The sequence below is a fragment of the Choloepus didactylus genome, chromosome 18, assembly GCF_015220235.1.
Source record: "Choloepus didactylus isolate mChoDid1 chromosome 18, mChoDid1.pri, whole genome shotgun sequence".
In the NCBI taxonomy this organism is placed as follows: domain Eukaryota; kingdom Metazoa; phylum Chordata; class Mammalia; order Pilosa; family Megalonychidae; genus Choloepus; species Choloepus didactylus.
In genome coordinates, this window is record NC_051324.1 from 18347806 (window position 1) to 18373683 (window position 25878).

Consider the following 25878-nt stretch of genomic DNA (forward strand, 5'->3'; position numbering starts at 1 on the left):
GTGTAGTTGGTGCTGCCTGCCCTGAATGTGGTGTGTGTGCGTGAGTGGTTAGGAAGTGAGGGAAGGCTTAATAATCACATACCCCTGATGTTCCTGGAGACTTATAGCTGTTGTAGGGGTCCAGACTTTCAGTTCATTCTCCTCACAGTCTGTCTGCCACAAACCCACAAGTCCCTGGTGTTCATGTATAGTCCCTTGGACTTCCATGCAGGTTCTGCCTCCAAGGGCCTTCATGGGTGGAAGACAGTGCAATGTCACAGGTGAGCACAGTCCACAAGGGAAGTGCTAGGCCACTGTGTTGCTCAGGGGCATTCCCAGCCCACTGAAAAACGGCCGTATGGGGCATGGCAACTTCCCCCTTTTCCACACACCTCTGCCTACCTAGGTCTGGGACAATTAGCTGCAGGTGTGTGAAAGGCTATCACCCATGCCAGATAATGTGACATGCCTGCAGTTTTGGGAAAACACTCCCACATTGCTGGGCTGTCTGGCATTGTTCTGGCCTGTGGCACCCTGCAGGGGCCTTCCCAGACTGCCAAGAAGACGGCTGTATGGGGTGTGGAAATTTCCCCCTTTTTCATGGACCTCCAACTTTCTAGCTCTGTGACAATTATCTGTGGGTGTGTATAGTCCCTTGGACTTCCATGCAGGTCCTGCCTCCAAGGGCCTTCATATGTGGAATACAGTGCAATGTCACAGGTAAGCACTGGGCCACTGTGTTGCTCAGGGGCATTCCCTGCCAGCTACTGAGGTGTGTGCATGTTTTGTGGGAGGGACATCCTGTTGTACTGGGTTGTGCAGCTCTCACTGCCAGATCTGCAGCCACTTTTGAGTTTTTAATGAAGCCTTCTGTGAATGCCAACCCGTGGTTTCTCCTGACCATGGAATGGCTGCCAGTTCTCTAGCAAGCTCACTCACTTGTTTCAGAATGCAGACTCTCAGTTTTACCAAGTGCATGGTCCCTGTGGATTTAGCAGACTTTGACCAGCTGGTGCATCACTGGAACTGGTATTCTGGAGCACTTTCTGTCTTTTATCTAGTATCTTTCATGGAGATGTTTTTTTGCCCTGTCTCTCTTAATCCACCATCTTTGTCCCCCCAACTCCCAATGGAGTTTTGACAAACAAGACAATTTTAAGCAAGTTTGAGTTGAAATCCTTTGATTGCTGTGAGAATCAAAGATTGGAGACAGGAGCAAAAGAAGAGAGGGTGGTCAGGAGTCCTGTGCAGCAGTGAGGTTGGCCTGAACCAGGATGGTTACAGAAGAGGTAGAGAGAATACCTTTCTACACTTGGTGGTGGACTGGATCCTGGAAATCAAGGATGTGTATTTCCAACTTGGGGTGGGGCTTAATAGATTAATAGATTAATATGGGGAAGAGTTTTAGCAGTGAATGGCAAACAGGTTTTTGGATATATGAGTTTTGGATGAGAAGAGATGTGTTAGATGGGGTATATATTCAGACACCTCAGCATATACAAGGTATCTAAAGTCATGGAGGCATGTGAGATCATCCACCAAGCAAGGAGGGAGAAAAGAAAGAATGTGATTCAGAATCAAGGGCAGAAGAAGACCATAAATGTCAATAGGGCACTCCAAATGGAAGAGGAAAACCCAGAAAAGAATGTGGTAAGGAGTGGCCAAAGAAGAGGAAAGAAAACCATGGCCATTTTCTGTCATATGAGGAAGATTGGTATTGGGGATTTAACATAATATTTAATGACTTAGTTTTCCCTTTTCCCTTCAGGAAGCAACAAGGGTTTGAGAATATGCTATGGGATGTCCATCTTCAATGGAACTAGGAAATACCCATAGTACCAAACCACTAGCTAGGCTGCCATAAGCAGTGGGAATTGGACCTTGGAAGGAAGTGTGCAAATGGAAATGAGAAACTGAAAGAATAAATATGCAGACCACTTATGACAACAGAAATCTGACCCACAACCTCTGCAGCAACTGGTCTAAAATGGTCAGGATTTCATCAACAACTGATTGCCAGTTTCTCTAATTTTTTTGCCTCTACTTCCATCAGGATCTATAAGAGAAAGCCATATACTTCTTAGGCCAATCATGTACGATGTCCTACATCATGTTAGCCTCCTCCAGCTTCCCCATGCCAACAACCTCTAAACAGCACATTCAAAGATTAACCCTATTTTACTATCAAGCTTTTCCTCTGCACAGCCTGCTTTTGAGTCTCTACCAAACACAAGTGAGGGTGGCTGACTCCATGCTAGAGCAAGCTTTGAGTAAATAGCCTCTGTCTCATTTATGTGACATTCATTTATTTTCATAGAATATACATCTCTTCAGGCCCTGGCATAGCCAGAAAAGCACACAACAATCCCTGCTGTGCAGGAGAAAACTAATGATCTTTATTTGAGACAAAAGCTATGTTGGAACTTGTTGCAGCAGTCAAAATTTATATTTTACATTAAGGAACATGGAAGTTAAAGATGCTTTGAACATCTTACACAAAATCCAATTACTGAGAAAAATTCAGAAGGTAATGTTGTTGGGAAGAACCACCTCCAGTATAGGGAGCATAGCATGCAGGTTAAAAGCTTGGGCTCTTGTGCCAGAACAACCTGGGTTTATATCCCAGCAATGATGAGTTGTTGTCTGGCTGACCTTGAGCTAGTTACTTAATCTCTTTAGTCTCTATAAGTTCACAGGTATAAGGGGAGTAGTGATAGGACCTCCCATGGAGTGAGTTGCTATATGGCACATAGTGGAAATAAAGGCTCAGGCACAATGGAAACTTGGCAAATGACTGCTTTATTATGTACACAGTAAAACAGTCCACCGTAGCAGGGGAAGAGATGTGGTCGTGGCTCTCTGGAGGCCGGCTGCTGGGGTCAGGGTTAGTGAATGTAGCTGGGCAGGACCCACCTCATATTGGAGAAGGGAGACAAAGTGGTGCTGCCTGAGGGCAGGGCATTCACACAACCCAGGGGTGGGGGCCTGCTAATGAGAGTTCCTGCTCTGATAACAGCTGGGACTGCTTATTCTAGTTCCCAGGTTTAAGGCATACAGGGGCTTTTTCAGTAGACATAACATCTACCCCAGGCTGCTGATGGAAAAATAAGCATGCCATAGAAAGAGAGGCCCCAGGAGAGGAGAGCTGAGACATGGCCTCTAGGTGTGTCCCTGATCTCTCTGGCAACCACTCCAAGTTGCCATCTTCATTGTGAGGAGTTAATGCATTGAGGCAGTAAAGTCCCAGCATTGCACCTACGGTAGAATAATCTCTCCATGAATGCTAGTTGCTGCCATTATGGTTATTATCTTTGCCAGCAGAGAAAAATAAAGGCTCAGCCTTATTCACTCTCATGTCACATAACTCAGTCCAAAGGGGACTCTGAATGCTGGAGACACTCTCCAGACCAGAGCACTTCCCTGGCACCTCCTCTGTGCTCTCTGTACCCCAGGTACAATCAACAGAGACCAGCTCTGGTTCACTGAAGAGTAAAATAGTTCATTGGAAGATTAATTAGTTCTCAGGATCAATGAGGAGCCAGGAGAAAAATCTCAGAAAATAGAAGGAAACCAAGGACACTAAAGCTGAGGTCACACCCAGGAACCACCTGCCTGAGCCAGGCTGCCCTGGGCTCTGCTGCCTCTACTGCCAACTGCACCAGCCCCAGACACTCTCAGTGAAGCTGCTGGTCCTGAGGTCTGGGACTTTTGCTGCAGTCACTGCAGACCGTTTTGGACTGTCTGAGCATTTGTGTCACTTCTTAAAGACATAAAGTCCTAGAAGGGGGTGTTTACTAGGCTGTGGCTGTGCCATATGCCTGCACCCTAGGAGAGGTGGTGCATTTCAGGGTACATAGCTACATTCTATCTCCTTCTTATCTTCATTCCAAAAAATGGAAATTTATTTGCATGCTGATCACCTGCAAATGTCAAGTTTCACTGTACTGCCCTTCTGAAATCACTGCTCCAGAAAGAAGTTTCCTCATTCAAAAATAATAATAATTAAAGAAGGAAAGAAAAGAAGGAAGAGTAGATGGAGGAGGAGAAAGAGACTAAGTTGTACACAAAATACTGAAAGAAGAAATGAAGGAATGCAAAATGGAAAGAATAGTTGAAGACTATATACCAGGAAACTGTTGCTATATGTAGATAAAAAATGCATGATGAAATGCTCCTGACAAAATTTTCAGATTTTGCCTTATTGTCTAAAGCATAATATTCTGCTTTTGGAGTAAGGTATGATAATTATATTAGCATTATTCCCTATAGGCTTGTTTCTGTTTTCTATTGAGTGTGTTTGTGCATGTGTGTGTTTGTTTTCCTGCTGTTTCTGGCTTCTGAGATCTTATTTCCTTGTGTTTCAGTATAGCAACAAAAGTCAGAGTCCAAAGCTCTCAAGAGTGGAAACTGAGTAAACTAACCTACACTGAAACAAAGACAGAATGAGCACCCTAGATGTAAGAACAAAGTTAAAATAAAATAGACTGCATAAATACAGCAATTTGGCTTTGACTCATCTGGTTAGTTCAGAATCTCAAGCAATAAATTTAAAATGAAGGTGATCCCAGTTTGCTGGTGACCCCAAGTACTACATAAAGTTATTGTATATTATATTGAAAAGGAGCTAATATCATCCTAGTTTCAAATTATTTCTACAAGTAATTTTTCAAACTCAATGTGCAGCACAAAAATAAATATAGCTAGACATGTTTTCATAATGTAGATATAGCACAACAATAAAAAGTTGAATGAAGGTAGGAAAGAGCATTACCATACAATTATAAAATGTTTTAACTATTTACTTTAATCCAAATTGATGGCAGTAGTACTACTATTAAAATTTTGATACTGTGAGCAGATAAAGCAAATTGCAGGATATTTTCATTCTCTCAGGACTTCTGTCATTGGGAAGTGGGTTTCTCAGTTTAGAAAAAATAAGACACACATGTATTATGTACAAGGGTATTTAAAAATCCTTTATTCCTTAGCTAGAAGTAAATACCTGAAACTACCAAACTCCAACCCAGTAGCTTCAGTCTTGAAGATGATTGTATAACAATGTAGATTACAAGGGGTGACAGTGTGATTGTGAAAACTTTGTGAATCACACTCCCTTTATCCAGTGTATGGATGGATGAGGAGATAAATGGGGACAAAAACTAAATGAAAAATAGGGTGGGATGGGGGGATGATTTGGGTGTTTTTTTATTTTTATTGTTATTATTATTCTGATTCTTTCTAGTCTAAGGAAAATGTTCAAAAATAGATCAGGATGATGAATGCACAACTATACGATGGTTCTGTGAACAGTTGTTTGTACACCATGGATGATTGTACAGGTATGTGAATATGTCTCAATAAAACTGAATTAAAAAAAGGATTAGAAGAGCTCTACAACCTCTTCTCATAGAGTTGTACAAATGAAGTGCTGGACTTTACCTGAAAGCTGCAAAAATTAATGGTTTAAATATATTTACAATAAACTGATTTAAACTTTTTCTATAAGAAGAAAAAAAAAGTCCTTTATTCCTAAAATTGAATTAAATATATCAGTATGAGAACCCAAGGTTTTTTCAACTCCATATATGTCCCCTGAAAATGCCTGGAAACAATGACCAAGCCAGTAGCAATAAACATCCCTAGAACTCTGATTATGTATCTTGAAAAACAATTTGACACTAAAAACTCAGGGCTTTTGGAGAATTGGCTGTTCCAAGAGTGTTGCAGAAATTGTGACAGAAGAACCAGATAACAAAGGGATAACAAAAACCATTAAGTAATGTCACAAGTTAGGAGACTTCTGTAAAGCCTCCCACTAGGCAAAGAAGGATAAAATAAGTTTCAATAAGGATAAGAAATTCTATGGATCAAAACCTATAAAATGTGTTTAAATATATGATTCCAGAATGATATAAAAACCTAAGTGGTCACATTTAAACATCACAAGGAATTCATTCATTATTTTTAAAACTGATAAACTTGATGATCAAGTATTTTTCTGGGTTTGTCTCTATAAAATATGCCAATAGATAACCAAAGAGTAGATGAGGGAAGTGTCTCTACCAAATTATTTCAGGCAAATAATTTTGAATTAAATTCAAATAATTAATTCTGGTGAATTAAAATGAAATAATAGAATTGGAATATAAGCGCTTTGAAACTCCCTAAGAAATATTTGATATTAGTAATGAGCATCAATGCTTGTTAACATCAGAACATGAGATGATAGTTGTGGGTTTCCTGATGATGAAATAATGCCACCACCTAGTCTAGTCAAAGGACTGAAACTGAGTCTGATCAAGCCTAAATCTAGATGCCAATTTGCAAAATATATTGAAAAGAGAAGAACTCACTGAAAAGCACCTCAAGTGTTTCATCAGCCACAGCCAGACTTGAGAGAATTCATAGAGGAAATAGCCAACTTCCTACATAGTTGAACTAGAGGAAAAAGAAAAGGATAAGAGGAAAACCTGTAGACTGAAAAAAGACATGAAAATTTTTTAAATAAGAGAGACTAAATTAGTGTACAAGGATGAAATCTGGGTGATAAAATTACAAAGAAATGAAAGGAAGCAAAGATCAGGACAGCAGTTCCTTTTGGCTGTCAGGAGAGAACTGTGATGTGATAGACACATGAGAGGGCTCTGGGGTGGCTGGCAAAGTTTGATAGTTTTTAGCTGGGTGTCATTACAAGGCTGGTTGACTTATAATAGTCCACTAAGCTACACATTTGCATTATATGGATTTCTGTAACTCTGCTTCATTTTACAACAAAAAGATATATCACACTCATAAAGGAAGCTACAAATACTTAACCCCAAATTTTGGGATCATTTTTAAGTCTGACAATGCCAATCAGTGAGGATATGGAATAAAGGGAACTCTTACTTGACACTGGTGTAAACAAAAACCTGCACAAGAGCATTGGGGAAAAGTTTGCCATTATTTAGTAAAGTTGGAAATATCAATCACGGAAACATGTAATTTAGGTGGTGAAATGATAAAGGTGGGCAATCAGTGGTTGCCATATCGAGGCAGGATAGATACAGGAAAAACAACTTGCAAACTCTGAGGCACCTTTGGACTAGGTGCAGGGAGTGGGGAGGGGTCATCTGGTGAGAACAGTCAGGCTCCTGAAACTGCAGGAGGTTGAACAAACTAAGAGACATTGTTCAACCACCACATGGCATGGGCTAAGTATAATAACCACAGTCCTTGGTTTGAAAGTTTATGCAGCCTATTGCAATAGCTTACTTACAAACCTTGGGCTGCATGTTTACTAACCAATCACAAGATTATATAGACTATCAATCACAATAGCCTACTTACACTATTTAATTTAAATGCTTACTCACCAGTCACAATGTGCCAAGTGTACCAGCATCTCAAACCCCACCTCCCTTTGTTGGATCTGATGAAAAGCCCTTGTGCCCAACCACAGGCAGCACCTCTCTCTTTTGAGCATGTCCTGCATGCACCCCTTACAGCATGGACTTTCACTTTCCTCAATAAACCTTCTTCCCTTGCTTATACCTACATGTCTCATCCTTGAATTCATTCTTGTTACAAGGCAGCGAGCCTGGAATGGAACTCCAGTAACATCTTTCTCCACAAAAGGGAGCTCTGCTGGCAATATGTGAGAATAGTGGTTTGGAATAGTTGGGTGTTGTCATTAGGAAGGAGGAAAGGGAGGACTCTGTGGAATGGCAATAACATACTTTTTGTCCTTGTGCTTAAGTTAGAGTTTATATTAGAGTAACTTGTTAATCTGCACATTTATGCTTTATTCACATTTCTGCCTGTGAATTAAATTTCATGATAAAATGAAGAAAAAGTTTTATGAATACTAACAAACCTATGCTCATGAGAAAGTTAAAACTGTAACTTGTCATTATTAATAAAACACAATAGAGATTAATTCATAAAGCTGCCAACTCAAGAATTTAGAAATAGAATAACAAAATAAACCAAGTACAAGATGAAACAATGAAAATTAAGAGCAAAAGTTAGTTAATTATAATATAAAATTCAGGTGAAATTAAGAAATGTAAGAACTGATTCTGTTGGAAATTCCAAAAGACAGCACTAACCAGTATTATATATAAAAAATTCACAAAACTAAGAATGAAAGGAGAAATTCATGACCAAAAAAAAAAAAAAAAACAAAAAACAGAGAGAAGAATTTAAATAAGAGAAAAATATGCATAATGACAGAAATAAACTTGAAAACCTGGATGAAATTGATGGGTCAGTTGAATATTGACCTAACTCAAGAAGAGAAAAAATTCCAATCAGACCCATGTCCATTGATATGTTGAAAATTTTTTGGAGATACCCCTGAAGAAAGTACTAGTCTCAAACAGTTTTACTGCTACTTATTTCCAAAGTTCAAAAAATAAATAATTTTGATGCAACTGAAATTGCTTCAGGGTTTGGAGGAAAGGATACTTCCTAACTCATTTTTAAAAATCCAGCATAACACTGTAGCACATCTTGAACAAAAGAATGAGAAAATAAAGTTCCATCCTACTTGAACTTAAAGAATCAAAAATCCTGAGTATTAATGAAGCACTACATTAGAGGAATGTCCAATTCTAATAAAGAATTCAATAATGATTTTATCTTAGGAAATTTATTAACATAATTCACCCTATTAAAATTTCCTTGGGGGATAGAAAACTATATGGTTTCTCAATGGAAGGCAAAATGCTTTCAATAAAGCTCAATGTTCTTTCAAAATAAAAACTCTAAGTAAATGGGAACTGATAGAAGCATCCCAGCATGAACAGCTGAAACCAATAAATATCATTATTCATTTTTATGTAACATTAGAAATGTATTCCCTTTTGATATTAAAAAAAATGCATGAGGAGGAAGGGGCAAGATGGTGGCATAGAGAGGAGTGGAACTTAGTCAGTCCCATAGAAGAACTAACAAATAACCAGGAACAACTAGTAAATAATTTGGAATAACTTCTGGGGAACAACTGTGACTGGCCACACATTGTACACCAACCTGGACTGGGAGGAATGCCTGAGATTGCAGCATGGAATCTGTAAGTAAAAGCCAGGGAACCATGCTGAAAGCCCTCTCCCCTTCATGGCAGGGTAAGTTGTGAAACCTCACTGTGCTAGAAATTGGCAGCACTTTCCAAGTGAGCAAATATAGCTCAGCTGAGCTCCAACTGGGGCTTTAATTAACAAATGTGGACTACTGAATACAAGCTACAACCCCCCAACAAGCAGTCAGAGGCTTTTAGTGATGACTGACCTTCAGGAACCAGTAGACTCATCAGTGCTGGGAGGGAAAGCCCAGAAAACCAGGTGTTATCTTTGGCTGATGAGTGAAACTGGGGGGCTGGTACTGGCTCTAAAAGGGAACTTTCTGTCCCTTTTTCTCTCAACCTGAGGAGCTCAGAAGAGAGAGACACAGCCATTTTCAGTTCCCAGCACTCTGACCCAGACAGGGGTGGAGATAACAGAGACAGAGGGACTATTCAAATGCAGCTGATAACTTCCAAGGGGGTATATCTTCCCTAAGAGTAAGGAGATGTGGCCCAGCTTTCCCTTAAGAACCAGACCCTAGAGCCTGGGGAAAAATAGCCAAAACAGAAACTAAGGAGGCCACACCTCCTTACACCAGTCGGGAGCAACAGGTTGACAGGTGACACCTACTGGACAGGTTAGAAAAACCATGGTGACTGGAAACCTCAGTGGAAAGTCTGTCATTCCTCTAAGACATGCCCTGAATATAACCCCATTCTGAGACCTGAACCCATTCTGGTTTGGGGAAATCTGACTGGGGTAAACAAGGAAACCAGATACCTAGACAACAGAAAACTATGATCTATACTAGGAAAAATGAAAACATGGCCCACTCAAAGGAACAAACTTACACCTCAATCAAGGTACAGTTGAGATATTGTTTCACTTTAATCAAACAACCTATTAAAGATTTTCAAAGAAATATGCTTAATAAAATCAAAACAAAATCGATGAGTTCAGGGAAGATGTAACAAAAGACACGAAGGGTATAAAGAAAACACTGAGCGGACATAAGGTAGAAATTGAAAGTTTGAGAAAACAACTAACAGGATCTATGGAAATGAAAGGCGCAGCACAAGAGATGAAAAACACAATGGAGACATACAACAGCAGATCCCAAGAGGCAGAAGAAAACACTCAGAACCTGGAGAACAAAACACCTGAAATCCTACACACAAAAGAACAGAGAAGGAAAAGAATGGAAAAATATGAGCAATGTCTCAGGGAATTGAATGACAAAATGAAGTACATGAATGTACATGTCATGGATGTCCCAGAAGGAGAAGAGAAGCAAAAAGGGGCAGAAGCAATAATAGAGGAAATAATCACTGAAAATTTCCCATCTCTTATGAAAGACATAAAATTACAGATCCAAGAAGTGCAGCATACTGTAAACAGAATAAGATCTGAACAGGCCTACACCAAGACACTTAATAATCAGGTATCCAACATCAAAGACAAAGAGAATCCTGAAAGCAAAAAGAAGTGGTCCATCACATACAAAGGAAGCTTGATAAGACTATGTGCAGATTTCTCAGTAGAAACCATGGAGGCAAGAAGGAAGTGGTGTGATGTATTTAAGATACTGAAAGAGACAAACCACCAACCAAGAATTGTACATCTGGCAAAACTGTCCTTCAAACAAGAGGAAGAGGTTAAAATATTCTCTGACAAACAGACAATGAGAGAGTTTGTGAACAAGACACCTGTCCTACAGGAAATACTAAAGGGAGCACTACAGACAGAAAGGAAAAGATGAGTGAGAGGTTTGGAATACAATTTTGGGTGATGGCAGCACAGCAATGTAAGTACACTGAACAAAGATGACTGTGAGTATGGTTGAAAGAGGAAGGTTAGGTGCATGTGGGACACCAGAAGGAAAAAGGAAAGATAAAGAGTGGGACTGTATAACTCAGTGAAACCTAGAGTGCTCAACAACTGTGATTAAATGTACAAATATGTTTTTACATGATGGAGAACAAATGAATGTCAACCTTGCAAGATGTTCAAAATAGGGTGGTATTGGGGAAAAATACAATCAATGCAAACCAGAGACTATAGTTAACAGAAACATTGTATTATGCTTCCTTTAATGTAACAAAGGGAATATATCAAAGCTAAATGCCTTTAAGAGGGGTACATAGGGAGGGATATGGAACTCTTGGCATTGGTGATGTTGCCTAACTCTATTATTCTACTTTAGGTTAACTCTATCTTTCCTTTTGTTGCTTTTTATCTGTCATGTGTTTTTTTTCTTTTTCTTTTTCTTTTGTCTCTCTACCTTCTTTGACTCTTCCTCCTTCTTCAAGGGAAGAAACAGAACTGCCCTTTAATAGATATTTGTGATGGTGGTGAATACATAAATATATGACCATACAGGGAGCCATCGATTGTTTACTTAGGACATAAAGTATGGTGTGTGAACAAAACCATTTTTTAAAAAATGGATTGATGAAGAAACCTTGATGGCACCACATTGAGTGAAATAAGTCAGACACATAAGGACAAATATTGCATGTTCTCACTGATATGAACTGATTATAATATGTAAACTCATAGATATGAAATATAAGTTACCAGGATATAGAACAAGGCTAAAGAATGGGGAGTGGTTGCTTATTATGAGCAGAATGTTCAACTAGGTTGAAACTAAGTGTTTGGAAGTGGACAAAGGTGACTGTAGCACATTATTGTGAGAGTAACTAACAGTGCTGAATGGTGTGTGAAAGTGGTGGAAAGGGGAAGCTTAGGGTCATGTATGTCACCAGAAGGAAAGTTGGAAGTTAAAAGAGGGGAATGTATAAAACAGTGAATCTTGTGGTGGACAATGTCCAAGATTAACTGCACAAATATTAGAAATCTCTTTCATGCACTAGAACAAATGTGTGACACTGTAACTAGAAGTTAATAATAGAGGGCTATACAGGGAAAAATATACCTATTGCAAACTACATAGTACAGTTAACAGTATTTTAACATTCTTTCATCAACAGTAACAAATGTACTATACCAATACTATGAGTCAATAATGTAGGGGGGTGGTTAAGGGTCGGAGGGACTGATTTTTTTTGTCTTTATTTCTTTTCTGGAGTAACGAAAATGCTCTAAAAATTGAAACTAAAAATTAATTGTGATAGATGCACAGCTGTATGATGGTACCATGGGCAATTGATTGTGCAGTTAGGATCTTTGGATAACTATGGTATGTGAACAATCTCAATAAAATTAAATTAAAATAAACAAAGCATGATAATCTAAAAATAATTTTTAATAAGGATTATTGTAAATCATTGGAAATCAATAGCACAATACTATACAATGATCACACCATACTGCAAGTGTAACTAACAGTGTTTTGTGTGAGTGTGGCTGAAAGGGGAAGGATAGGGTTGTGTATGTCACCAGAAGGAAAGCTGGAAGATAAAACATGGGTCTGTATAACATAGCAAAACATATAGTGGAAAATAACTGTGGGTAATTGTACAAATATAAGAAAGTTCTTACATGAACTATAACAAATGTACAGCACTATTACAAGGTTTTAATAATAAGTGGTATATGGGAGAAAATACAATTAATTCAAACTCAAGACCATAGTTAACAGTGACATTGTAATAGCCTTTCATCAGTTGTAACAAATGCATTATACCAAAGGTAAGCATCAATAATAGGGGGACATAAGGGGTATAGTGTTTTTTTTCCAGAGAAAGGAGAATGTTCTACTATTGATTGTGGTGGTGAATGAGTAACTATGTGATTATACCAAGAGCTATTGATTTTACATTTTGGATGGATTGCATGGTGTGTGAATAAAACTGTTTTTAAAAAAAAGTTAAAAAAGATGATGACAGGCTCTTTATTTATTGACATGGGAAGATGCCCAGGATATTAAGTTAATCACGAAATGATGGCTAAGAGTATATAAAGTGTTACTTTTATTTACAAATAATTCTTTGATACCAAGTGTTGGCATAGATGTGAAGCAACAGGTATTCTGATATATGTCTGTATCATGTAAATTATTACAGCTATTTTGGAATATTCTTTGTCAATATGTATTAAAAACGCAGCATAAGCATACACCCTAAAAAACAAAAAATTTATTTCCAAGTGTATGCCATGTAGAAACATGTCCATAATTTCCCCATAAGGCGTGAACTAAAATTTTGTAGCAGCAATATTTTGTAGTGACCCTAAACTTGAAACAACAAGATGGTAAAATAAAGTGTGGAATAGTTATATAATGGAATTATAGTCAGCAATGAGAATAAGCAAACTGCAATGGCACAAAACAATATAAAAATCTTATTAACCTAATGTTGAATAAAACTAGCCAAACATGAAAGTTAAAAAAGAAAAAAAAACAAAACTTCAGGGTGACCACCAACTCAATGATTTAAAATTTTTCTGGATAATACAATTAGATGACAAAATGTAATAAATGACAAAATATTGGGAGTAGAGGAAACTTATAATTGAACACTAGAAGCAGGTCTACAAAGCAAAGAGAGCCCAATGGAAAAATGACTTAAATCTGCTATTCTGTTCTCTTCATCCCCGTTCTCTGTTTTTACACCAATAACATAACATTTTACTTACTATGGGTTGCAGAAAGTGTTATTATCTGATCAGAGGTCACCCCAGAATCCAAGGATGCTAATCAAGCTTCATCTGTAGCCATTTGAGGGTGAGGCAGCAGTTGTACTGTTGCTCTCCTATCCCTGTCTATGACTTTCTTATCTGTAAGGTGTACCTTCCTAAAGATCTTTTCCTTTGGGCAGTTACATGGGCTGAAACATTTAACCACCCATGTATTTAAATGAGAAATATTGAGTACCTACTAAGTGTAAAGAATATATAATGATAAGGATTGCTCTTTAAAAACTGAATCAGTTATTTGTCTTCAATTCAGTTACAGTGAAGTAGGGGTTATATGTTCCATAGAGAAATGACTGTGCTAGAAGGTAAATGGTAGTAAGTTCAAAGCAGTAATATGTAGTGGGAGTTTAGGGGTAAAATAGAGATTAATTTTGAAATGTGACAGTTTTAGAGAAGTATTAATTCAGAGGCCTGCATTTGAATCACATCTTGGAATATTGGGGCATATGGAGTTCTCAGGTGGGGAAAAAATCATGAGCAAGAAGGTGGAAAATCATAGGGTCATAATCTAATGGCTCATGTTAACATGGATTCGAGAGAAAATGTGGAGCAATCATTCTCTGATATAAGATATGTAGAGTGCTGCTATCCACCCATTGATCTGGCTGTGGAAAAGCATTTATCAGTTGCTAATTTTATCAATGATGATCAGTGAGAAAACCTTCAGAGAAAACCCTGAAGAAGGTTTTCTCCCCCTCTAAATTCTAAAAATCTTAGAACTTTAAGGAGATCTTAGAGATTACATCCACTTTCTCATGCATGTGGTGTCCTCTATGCAACTTCCTAATTGCTGGAACTCACAATGGAGCCCCCATTAGGGAGGCTGATGACTGAGGTATCCTCAAACATGATGCATCCTTCTGCAGGAATAGAGAGTTTAGTGAGATGAATATTATCTGCTTAAGGTGTGGGTTAGGCTGTAGTTATTGCCTTGGCTTCAAGCCTAGCTGCAGGTGTGTCTGGAGAAGGGGGATGAGTAACCTGTAAGGGCTGGTTGCCTTTTTTGTTCTGTAAGAGGAGGGGAGGAAGACTCCATCACCAGGGCTTCCAGTGTGCGAGGAAGCCAGAGGTTCTCTATCCTGGCTGGACCTTAGAATCACATGGGCATCCAAACCCAATTAATATAATTCTTAATGATTATCCCTGAGTAATAGTACTTTCTTTTTAGGGCTTTTCAGTTTATTCCAATAATCATCCAGATTGAAAATCTAGTCTAAGAAAGGATCATGAATTAGAGCTGAAAGTATCAACTCCAGAGCTGTGTAAGATACTTTAACCTTCTGTAATTTCTCTGTTTGTCATTTGTTTCAACCACTGACTCTTCGAATTCAGGATTATATTTACAAGTAAAATGGGAAAGTCTGTCTTAACTTTGAGGAAATGTCAAGAAAGGGATAGCGGAGCTGGTGGCTGGAGGTGCCCAATCAATGGAGTCTAAGAGAGCAGTGATTCATTGGAATCACCTGGGGAGCTTTAAAACATGCTGGTGCCAGGCTCCCACCCTTGGAGATTCTGGTTGAATTGACCTGGGATTGGAGCCCCTGCAACAGGACTTTCTAAAGCTCCCAGACAATATTAACATGCCTCAATGTTTGAGACTCACTATGATAGAGTATGGAAGAGAAATGAATAGCCAGCTGATCTTCAGTTAGGAAAGCATGAGGCAAGAAGGGAGTTATCTGAGAAGTGCTTCAGGGTTTTAAAAGCCATGAGACCCATGTGGTTGTTCTTTGAGAACTGGTGGCAACAGTGGGATCAGAGACCCTGGGCACATACTTGGTGACCAGAGAATAGACCCAAATCACCTGAGGGTATCAGAGGAAAGACACTTGCAGGCTGGAGGGGAGAGCTGGTCACAGGAAATGGAATCTGGTTGACAGGAAGTAAAATGAGTGGGGCAGCTGCTGACTGCACTCAGGACCCACCCAAGCTTCACTGTGATACAAGTGACTGTGTTCACAAAGCAAGGACCTTGAGATTATGAGGACATGGTCATGGTGAGGGTGGAAGTAGCTCAGCCATTCAAAAACTGTACATTTATCAATTAGTATGAAAGTAATATTGATAATTTGGAAACAATTCAAAGGGAAAAACTGAAAACCACTATGTGACTACCACTCTGAAAATAACTTGTCATGACTTAATGTTTCTTCTACTTATTCTGTGTGTGTGTGTGTGTGTGTGTGTGTGTTACAATATTGAGAATAAAGGTATATACAGTTTTGCATCCTTTTTTACATCACATTTTATCACAGGAACTTTTTTTTATAAAGATAGTTTGGATAATGTTAGCTTTTTAAAATTATATTTTCTAGCTGTTTACAGTTATTATATAAGAAAATTATATATTATTGGATTTTTGCTTTTTATCTTGCAATTTTCCCATACCTGGATATTTTTATGAGTTTTTCCAGGTCCTTTACCATGTAAATTATTTTATTATTTCCATATATATATATATTTTACTGTTTCCTAATATTTAACTTTTTAATTCAATTTCTTGATTAATTAAATTGGCTAGAGCTTTCAGAAAAATGTTAAATAACTTTGGTGATATGAATATGCTTGTCTCATTCTTAACATCAGTGGGAATCTTCTAATGTTTTCCCAAGATGTACGATGCTGGCTTTGGACCTGAGCTAGGTTTTTTTTTCCTTTTTTTTAAATTCAGTTTTACTGAAATATACTCACATACCATACAACCATCCATGGTGTACAATCAACTGTTCACAGTACCATCATATAGTTATGCATTCATCACCCCAATCTAATGAGACAAAATAATTCTATCCCACTTGAATTTAAAGAGACAAAAATCCTAAATGTTAACTGCAGTGCTACATTAGAACAATGTCAAATTCTGACCAAGAATACAATAAGGTTTTAATATTAGGAAATCTATTAACATTTTTCTCCCTATTATAATTTCCTTGGAAGACAAGAACTTATGGTTATATCAACAAGTGCCCAAATGCATTTTTAAAAGTTCAGTACTCATTCAAAATTAAATAGTGAATAGACTGGAGCATCAAATCATGAATATTTATTGGGGATTCATAAGTTTGGAACCAGTATTTATCATTATTCATTTTTGTATAACATTAGAGAAGTGTTCCCCTGTCAAATAAAAAATTAAGCATATGGAGGAGGAGGAGGAGGAGGAAGAGGAAAAAGGCACAGGGGTACGAGCTGCTGTGGAAACTGCCAGAACACCCCTCCGTCTTCCCCTCTCTCAAGACCCCTAAAAATCTGCCAGCTGCTGCTGCCTGCAGTAGGTGACCTTGGGGATTCGGGGTTGCCTGTGGACAGAAGGAGGAATCAGCAACTTGGAAATTGAACTGAGTGATCCAGCAGGATGGACATTTTTCTGACATACTTTATGGAGGAATTTGATGGCTTAAGTGATTAAGGTGATAATGAGGGGTTTTGAAGCCTATGAAGGTGCAACTCAACAATTTCTTTTTCAACTCCACAGCATTTTCTCCTTTGAAGTCTTCATTTTTTCTTAGTCTCAGGAGCCTGAAGAAATAAATGCAGATGATGAGGTAGAGGACACATTTGATAACAAGGAGGATGATCTGGGACTGTGGAAGAGCTCATACATCTCTTGTCACAGCTAAAACTGGGCATGGATTTAACAAGAGTGGTACTTCCTACATTTATTAAGGTACCTTGCTGGAAATACATGCAGATTTTATGTCTCATGCATACCTACTTATAGCCATCACTAATGATGTCATAGCTGAGGACAGAATGATTTGTTTTGTTGAGAACTACTTTACCTCATTTCACAAAGGCTGTAAGGGAGCCATTGCTAAGAAACCATACAATCCCATCATTGGAGAAATGGTTCACTGTTCCTAGAGGATCCCAAAAAGTGAGGTAGTGGGCAGTGATATTAGCAGTTCTAGTCATAAATCAAACTCCTTTATCAGAGGAGTCTTCCTGCCAAGTGGGATCAGAATGTTATACAGTCAGATATGTTGCTGAGCAGATTTTCTGTCATCTTGCAGTCTCAGGATTTTATGCAGACTGTTCAGAGAGGAAGATGTATGTAATTGTGCATATTTGGACTAAGAGCAAATTCATAGGCATGTCAATAGGAGTGACAATTGTTGGAGAGTTTATCCTCAGACTATTGGAGCATGGAGAAGAGTATACATTTTTTTTACCTTGTCCATATGCCTGTTCAATTTTAACTGTTCCTTGGGTGGAACTGGGTGACAGTCAGTGTCAACTGTGCAAAGACTGGGAACTCAGCCAGCATCCCTTTTCATGCCAACTCATTTTATGGTGGAACACTGCACCAGCTTTAAGCTGAGGTAAAGCACAACATCACCAACACCGTGGTATGCAGAGTGCAGGGGGAATGGAATAGTGTTCTTGAGTTCACTTATAGCAATGGAGAGATCAAGTATGTGGAAGTTCTAGTTTGTTAATGCTGCTGGAATGCAAAACACCAGAAATGGAGTGGCTTTTATAAAAGGGGGTTTATTTGGTTACACAGTTACAGTCTTAAGGCCATAAAGTGTCCAAGGTAATGCATCAACAATCAGGTACCTTAACTGTAGGATGGCCAATGGCATCCAGAAAACCTCTGTTAGCTGGGAAGGCACTTGGCTGGTGTCTGCTCCAAGTTCTCATTTCAAAATGGCTTTCTCCCAGGATGTTCCTCTCTAGGCCCCAGTTCCTCTTCAAAATGTCACTCTCAGTTGCTCTTCAGGCATTTGTCCTCTCTTAGCTTCTCTGGAGCAAAAGTCTGCTTTCAAAGGCCATCTCCAAAATGTCTATGTAAACTGCAGCTCCTCTCTTAGCTCCTGTGCTTTCTTCAAAGTGTCCCTCTTGGTTATAGCAAGCTCACTCCTTCTGTCTGTGCCCTAGTAAACTAATCAAGGCCCATGCTGAATGTGCAGGGACACACCTCCATGGAAATTATCCAATGAAAGATCTCACCCACAGTTGAGTGATCACATCTCCGTGGAAACATCTAATCAAAAGTCTCCAACCCAATCAACACCAATACATTTCCTGCCCACACAAGACTACATCAAAGATAATGGTGATTTGGGGGACATAATACATTCAAACTGGCACAGTGGACTTGACTAAATTGGCAGTAATGAAGAAAAGAGTAAGACCTCTGGAGAAGTAGGATCCATTTGAATCCAGGAGATTATGGAAAAATGGAACCAACTTTCTGAGGGAATCTGAAATTGACAAGGACACAGCATAAGTGTACCCTGGAGGAAGCCAGAGGACTAAAGCAAGGCAACATACTGAAACAGGCACACCCTGGAAAACCAAATATTTATTAAAGAGGGAGATGGCTGGGTTTATCACAAACTCCTTTGGAAAATAATTCCAACAACACAACCAACAGATTAACACACACCATCTAAGACTCGACCAAATGAGGTTCCTTTCTGTTTATCCTTAGCCCTCTGGACTGCAGCCATTGTGCTGAGACACCTGCTTCATGACTGCACAGACAGAAACTAGCTAAAAACAAGTGTACCTGCTAAGGCACTACTGTAGAACTGCAGCAAGACCAAAGTGTGGAGGAAACACAATGGACCTTCCACCAACTTGTTTCATGTGATGTTTGTAATATCATCTTAAAATGTTTTACCTGAAGTATTAGATGATTAATCTTCTCTCCAGTTCCTGTTCCTAAAGCTAAGTTTGAATCCTGGCTTTGCACAGGAGCAATAGATATACACAACAGTAAGAACTCAGTGGTTTTGATTTGTTTAAAGTGAAAAGTGAAGTCTCTTTCAGAGTTTGTACTTTGCCTTTGGTTAGTAACTGGAGAATTCACTACTCTTATAAAAAAAAACACAAGAGAAGAAAGATGACCCAGAAGTGGATTCAGCCATTGTGCCCAAAATCAGTGTTCAGAAAACAAAGCAAAACAAGCAAACAAAAAACCAACCAGGTTGTTCTAAGAAGACACTCTATTCCATCCAGAAGACTGTGCCTGTATCTGAGGAATTTATCCATTATTCCCCTCTGTAGGAACTCTCTTTTAAAAAGCATGTTTATGAATTGATTAGAGTTGCAACCATGGAAAATTTTTCTTCTGGATATTTTAAAATTCTTGAAAACAACATTGACTTGAAAAATTTCAGAACATTTTTCATTACCTAGTTTAATTAACTATTACACTTGACAGCATTTTTTTATTTGTGCTCATGTCAATATGATGAAATTTTAGCCTTTCTCAAGAACTAAGGCATTAAAGAAAAAAGCAAACATTAAAAAATAAAACTGTTACACTTTTTTCCACTTGTAGGTTAACAGCCAGTATTATGTACTATCCCTCTGGATAAGAATGCTTTATTTTATCTTTGTTCACTGACAATTTAAAATGACTCTTCATATTTGTCAGTAATTCAGAAATTATATATGGGACAATGCATGCCATGTGTGGTTTTATTTTCTTTTCAAGAAAATGTAAATGATGAAGAAAGTATGAAATTTAAAAGAAAACAAGAAAAAAGATATCAGGAAATTGTATTCAGGTACATAGCTTTTTAAAAATAAGTATTTTATTGAGGTTGAAGAATTACTGGCAATGAAAATATTAGTGCTAATTATGGGTTGCATCATTCATTCAAGTATTTATTGAGTACCTACTTATGGTGCTCAACACTTGTTACTGCAAGCCACCTTAATTTTGCAAGAGTGGTGCCTTAACTCTGTTTCTTCTGATGTGGTCTTCCAATCAGTGTGTAACATACCTGTTGTTCATCAGCCGTTGTGGATGACTGTGTCTGTTGCATCAGCATAAGTTGAAGCTTTATGCTCTGATAAATTGTGTCTTATTAAAGGGGTTAAATGGAATAAAAAGAGGAAAACAATAATTTTTTCCAGCAAATTGTAAATTACCAAAAAAAAAAAAAAGACAGAATTGGTTTATGCAAAACCATTTTAATGATTTCCTTGTTCATTTTTGCTGTGAAATGCACTGAAGAATCTAAATGAGTTATAGTTCATGTGTTGGGAAAATTGAAAAAGAAACTAGAGAACAATGAAAAAAATTAAGCATGAGGCTCACTAATGCAAGGTGTTAATAATAAGATGGCATATGGGAACTCTGTATTCTATGCATGATTTTTCTGTAACCTTACAACTTCTGTAAGGAAAAGATAAACAAAAAGCAAAGCATGAGGGTCACTGTGATCTCAGTGATTTAACATTTTTCTAGCCAGTGCAGTTGGATGACCGAATGAAAAAAATGATAAAATTTTGTGAAGTAGAGAAAAATTATAATTGAGTATTGTAAGCTGGTCTAGAAAACAAAGAGACTCCATTGGAAAAATGACTTAAATCTATTCTTTTCCATTCATCCCATTTCTTGGTTCTTACACCATCATAATGTTTTACCTATTACAGGTTTGTAGAAAGTATTATTTGCTAGGGCAAGACCTCCACCACCCCCCCTTTTCTGAGGTTGACTTAGTTATCTGTAGCCATTTATTGATCCATAAAATTTTCCAGTAATTATTGAGGCCTCAAAAAAAATCTAACTGGAATTTATTTTTGAGGCCTGAAAAATACCTCACACCCTACACAAAAATTAACTCAAAGTGCATCAAAGACCTCAATATAAGAGGCAGTGCCATAAAACTCCTAGAGATAATGTAGGGAAACATCTTCAAGACCTTGTATTAGGTGATTGCTTCTTAGACCTTATGGCCAAAGTACCAGCAATGAAAGAATAAACAGTTAAATGGGGACTTCTTAAAATTAAAAAAATTTGTACCTCAAAGGAATTTGTCGAAAAGGTAAAGAGACAGTCAACTCTATGGGAGAAAATATTTGGGAACAATGTATCTGATAAGAGACTGATATCTTGCATATATAAAGAAATACTACAACTCAACAACAATAGTACAAACAACCCAATTATAAAATGGGCAAAAGATATGAAAGGACATTTCTCTGAAGAGGATATACAAATGGCTAAAAAACACATGAAAAAATGTTCATCTTTACTAGCTATTAGGGAGAAGCAAATTAAGACCACAATGAGATATCATCTCACACTAATTAGAATGGCTGTCATTAAATGAACAGGAATCTACACATGCTAAAGAGGTTGTGGAGAAATTGGAACTCTTATTCATTGCTAGTGTGACTGTATAATAATACAGCCACTCTGGAGGACAGTCTGGTGGTTCCTTAGAAAACTAGATATCAAGTTATCCTTCAATCCAGCAATTTCATTTCTCAGTATATACCCAGAAGTTCTTAAAGCAGTGACACAAAGATGACACTGATGTGAATAGTGGCATTATTCACAATTTCCAAGAGATGAAAACATTCCAAATGTCCTTCAACAGATGAATGGATAAACAAAATGGATATATACACACAATGGAATACTGCACAGCAGTAAGAAGGAAAGAGGTTGTGAAGCATATGACAACATGGATGAATCTTGAAGACATAGTGCTGAGTAAAATAAGCAAGACACAAAAAGAGAGAGATTGCATGTTATCACTAAAGTGAACTCTGTGAAGAAATGTAAAAAAATGTTTTGTATTATAGAATATTGGAGACCTAGAGATAGCAACTAGTGAAGAGGGAACAATAATCTAGTAAGAAGAGATAAGTTATTGAGGGTAATCTTAATGTTATGGGAATGCTTAGGAATGATTACAGTTTGTAGATTTTCTTGAGTATGGTAGGAACAAGTTGGAAGCAATGCAGTTATTTTAACTTCTTTATTTTTCTTATTCATTTGTTTTGTTATGTTTTGTTAATTTTCTTGAGGTATGGTAAGGACATGTTGGAAACAATGTAGTTATTTTATGCTATTTGGTTTTCTTTGTTTTGTTTTGTTTGAAAAGTTTTTTTAAATTTTTTGATAAATAGAGTTAAAAAAAGAACATAAGTGACTTACTAAAAGGAACATAGGTCCCTCTGGTATCATTGAATGATTTGTTTTCATGTTTGCAAAGATATTTGACTTGCATCCTTAAGGCAACACATGTCTATAATTTCTTATTTATGTAGGGCAAGAATTGGATTTGCTCACTTAAAATTGTAAAATCGTTGCAATATGATATTGATGTTACTTGTTGTCTTAGTTTCCCAGGAATGCCATTACAAGTACTGCAAACAAGGTGGCTTAAAACAACAGAAATTTATTTTAAATAAATTTATTTGTGGAGGCTAGAAGTCTGAAACCACAGTGTTGGAAGGGCCCTGCTCCCTCTAACCCTGTAAGGGAGAATGCTTTGACTCTTCTTTCCTTCTGTCAATATGCCAGCAATTCTTAGTGTTTCTTGGCTTGCTGCTGCAGCAGCACAATCTCTGCCTCATCTGTCACATGGCCTTCTCCCATGTGTCTGTCTGTGTGTCCAAGTTTCCCTCTTCTTATGAGGACCTGGTACATACTGAGTAAGCTCTACCCTAATCCCTTGTGGCCTCATTTTGACTAATTCCATCTTCATGACTCTATTTCAAAATAAAGTCATATCTTTCAGCAGCAAATGCCCAATCTCTACCCTTTTTCTATCTCCTGGTAGCCTGTGTTGTCAGCTTTTAACTCTCAAAATTTTTCATTAATATTTGTTCATATTAGTGAGACCATACAGTATCTGTCCTTTTGTTTCTGGCTAACTTCACTCAACATAATGTCCTCAAGGTTCATCCACCTTATTATATGTTCCATGTCTTTGTTCTGTCTTACAGCAGCATAATATTTCATCTTGTGTATATACCACAGTTTGTTTATCCACTTGTCTTTTGATGGACATTTGGGCTGTTTCCATCTCTTGGCAAACGTGAATAATGCTGCAATAAACACTGGTTTACAAATGTCCATTTGTAAATATCAATAAGAGTAAAATTGTTGGAGAAAATATGGAGAAGAGGGATGTACCTATCTACTGTTGATGAGCAGGCAGAATAGTGTAGCCTTTCTGGAGGTCAGTGTGGTGGTTCCACAAAAAGCTAAGTATGTGGGGCCATAAGGTCTTTCAGCCTCATTATGGAGTATGTAACTGGAAGATCTGAGAGTAGAGACATGAATGGACATTTGCACACTGGTGTTCATGTAGGCAGTGTTCATGATTTGCAATGGGTGGAGGTGCCCTAGGGTACATAGACTGAGGAACAGAATGGCCAACTGTGGTGTATGCATAAAATGGAATATTGAGCATCCACAAGAAAGAGTGAAGCTGTGAGGCATGCAACAAGGTGAATGGATCCTGTACACAGCATTTTGAGTGAAGTACACCAGAAAAAAAGGCAAACTCTATTATGCCTCACCAATATGGACAAATTACAATGTGTAAACTCAGAACTGAATCTTAGAACACAGCCTAACAGGGGAACAATTATTGTAATGGTCCCTAGATTGTAAGCTCTTACAGCAGTCAAATCTATTCCTGAATTGTAATGGCTATCTCCAAACTTTGAGATGCTGATCCCTTAGTGTATAACTTGATTGGTCTCTGGAACATTGGGTATCTGTGTGACACCTGAAACTCAGAGCTAGAGCTTGGCAGATATGAATGTCAGTATTAGCACATACAGCAACTGTTAAAAAAAAAAAAAAGCTGGAAAAGAGCCCAGACTTCAATTAGTGATATGAATGAAGTAGATCTGGTTAAGATGAAGGCAAAACAGGCCAAAGGGTAAAGGTTGAAACTGACTGTGCTTTAAAATATCAACTTCCATGTGAGACCAAGGGAAGAGATGTTTATTTGGTGCAGGATCTATATTTTCTAAACAGTGTAACTCTACAGTCAGTTTGTTCAAACACCACAAGTACATGGAACTTGAATAGGAAGTGAGATATGGTAGGTTTGTATAGATTAGAGTGAAATAGTGACACATTACAAAGTAATTTGGGCACAGAATAAAAATGTATTTGCAGGGGAAAATGTGGAAGTGTTGGATTCCTCACCTGGACTGATGCTGATGTTGTCACAAACATTGAGTATTGGTGGTTTGATGTGCCAAGCTTTCTATCATGGGACTTGCCATTATGAAGCTTGTTACTGCAAAGGAGAGGCTAAACTTGCATATAATTGTGCCTAAGTGTCTCCCCCTGAGTACCTTTTTGTTGCTCAGATGTGGCCTCTCTCTCTCTAAGCCACCTTGGCAGGTGGACTCACTGCTCTTCCTCCTACATGGGACCTGATGCCCAGGGGTGTAAATCTCCCTCCCAACACAGGATATGACTCCCAGGGATGAATCTGGACCCAGCATCATTGGAGTGAGAATATCTTCTTGACCAACAGGGGGATGCAAAATGAAACAAAATAAAGTTTCAGTGGCTGAGAGATTTCAAATGGAGTTGAGAGGTCACTCTGGTGGACATTCTTATGCACTATATAGAAAACACCTTTTAGGTTTTAATGTATTGGAATAGCTAGAAGAAAATTCCAGAAACTATGAAACTCCAACCCAGTAGTCTGGACTCTTGAAGATGATTGCTTAACAATGTAGCTTATAAGGGGTGAGAGTGTGATTGTGAAAACCTTGTGGATCACACTCCCTTTATCTAGTGTATGGGTGGATAAGGAGAAAAATGGGGACAAAAACTAAATGAAAAATAGGGTAGGATGGGGGGATGATTTGGGTGTTCTTTTTTACTTTTATTTTTTATTCTTATAGTGATTCTTTCTGATGTAAGGAAAATGTTCAAAAATAGATTGGGGTGATGGATGCATAACTATATGATGGTACTGTGAACAGTTGATTGTACAACATAGATGATTGTATACGTGAATATATGTCAATAAAGGTGAATTTAATTAAAAAAATAAAGTCATATCCTGAGATTCTGGGGATTAGGCTTGAAACAGATCTTTTTGGTAGAAAAAATTCAACCTTACATTTGCTAATATATCTTGATTTCCATAACACCACTTGTCTAGTTTTAATAAATGTCATAAAGGCTGTACAGACTATTAGAATGATGAACATTGCAAAAGGCATTCTTCTATTGTAAAAATTATTTAATAAGTAAAATTGATAAATGAGTAAGTGACTCAGATTAACTTTAAACACAATATAGAATCTTGTTTTTCCTGACAATACCAAACCCCTGGTGGGGATTCAGGGAGGGGACTGGTGATAAGGCACATTTGAGATTCAGAATGAGACCCTCAAGGTAGAAATGTCTGTAAGTCCCTCACTGGAGGGGAGGGAGGACACTTGCATTTCTTTGCTGACA

The 25878-nt window shown here is 37.9% G+C and overlaps 1 pseudogene; it reads left to right on the forward strand.

Annotated features, from left to right (window-relative positions):
- The first annotated feature begins 644 nt into the window (after window positions 1-644).
- Window positions 645-18121, forward strand: LOC119514645 (annotated as a pseudogene).
- Window positions 18122-25878: the final 7757 nt, after the last annotated feature.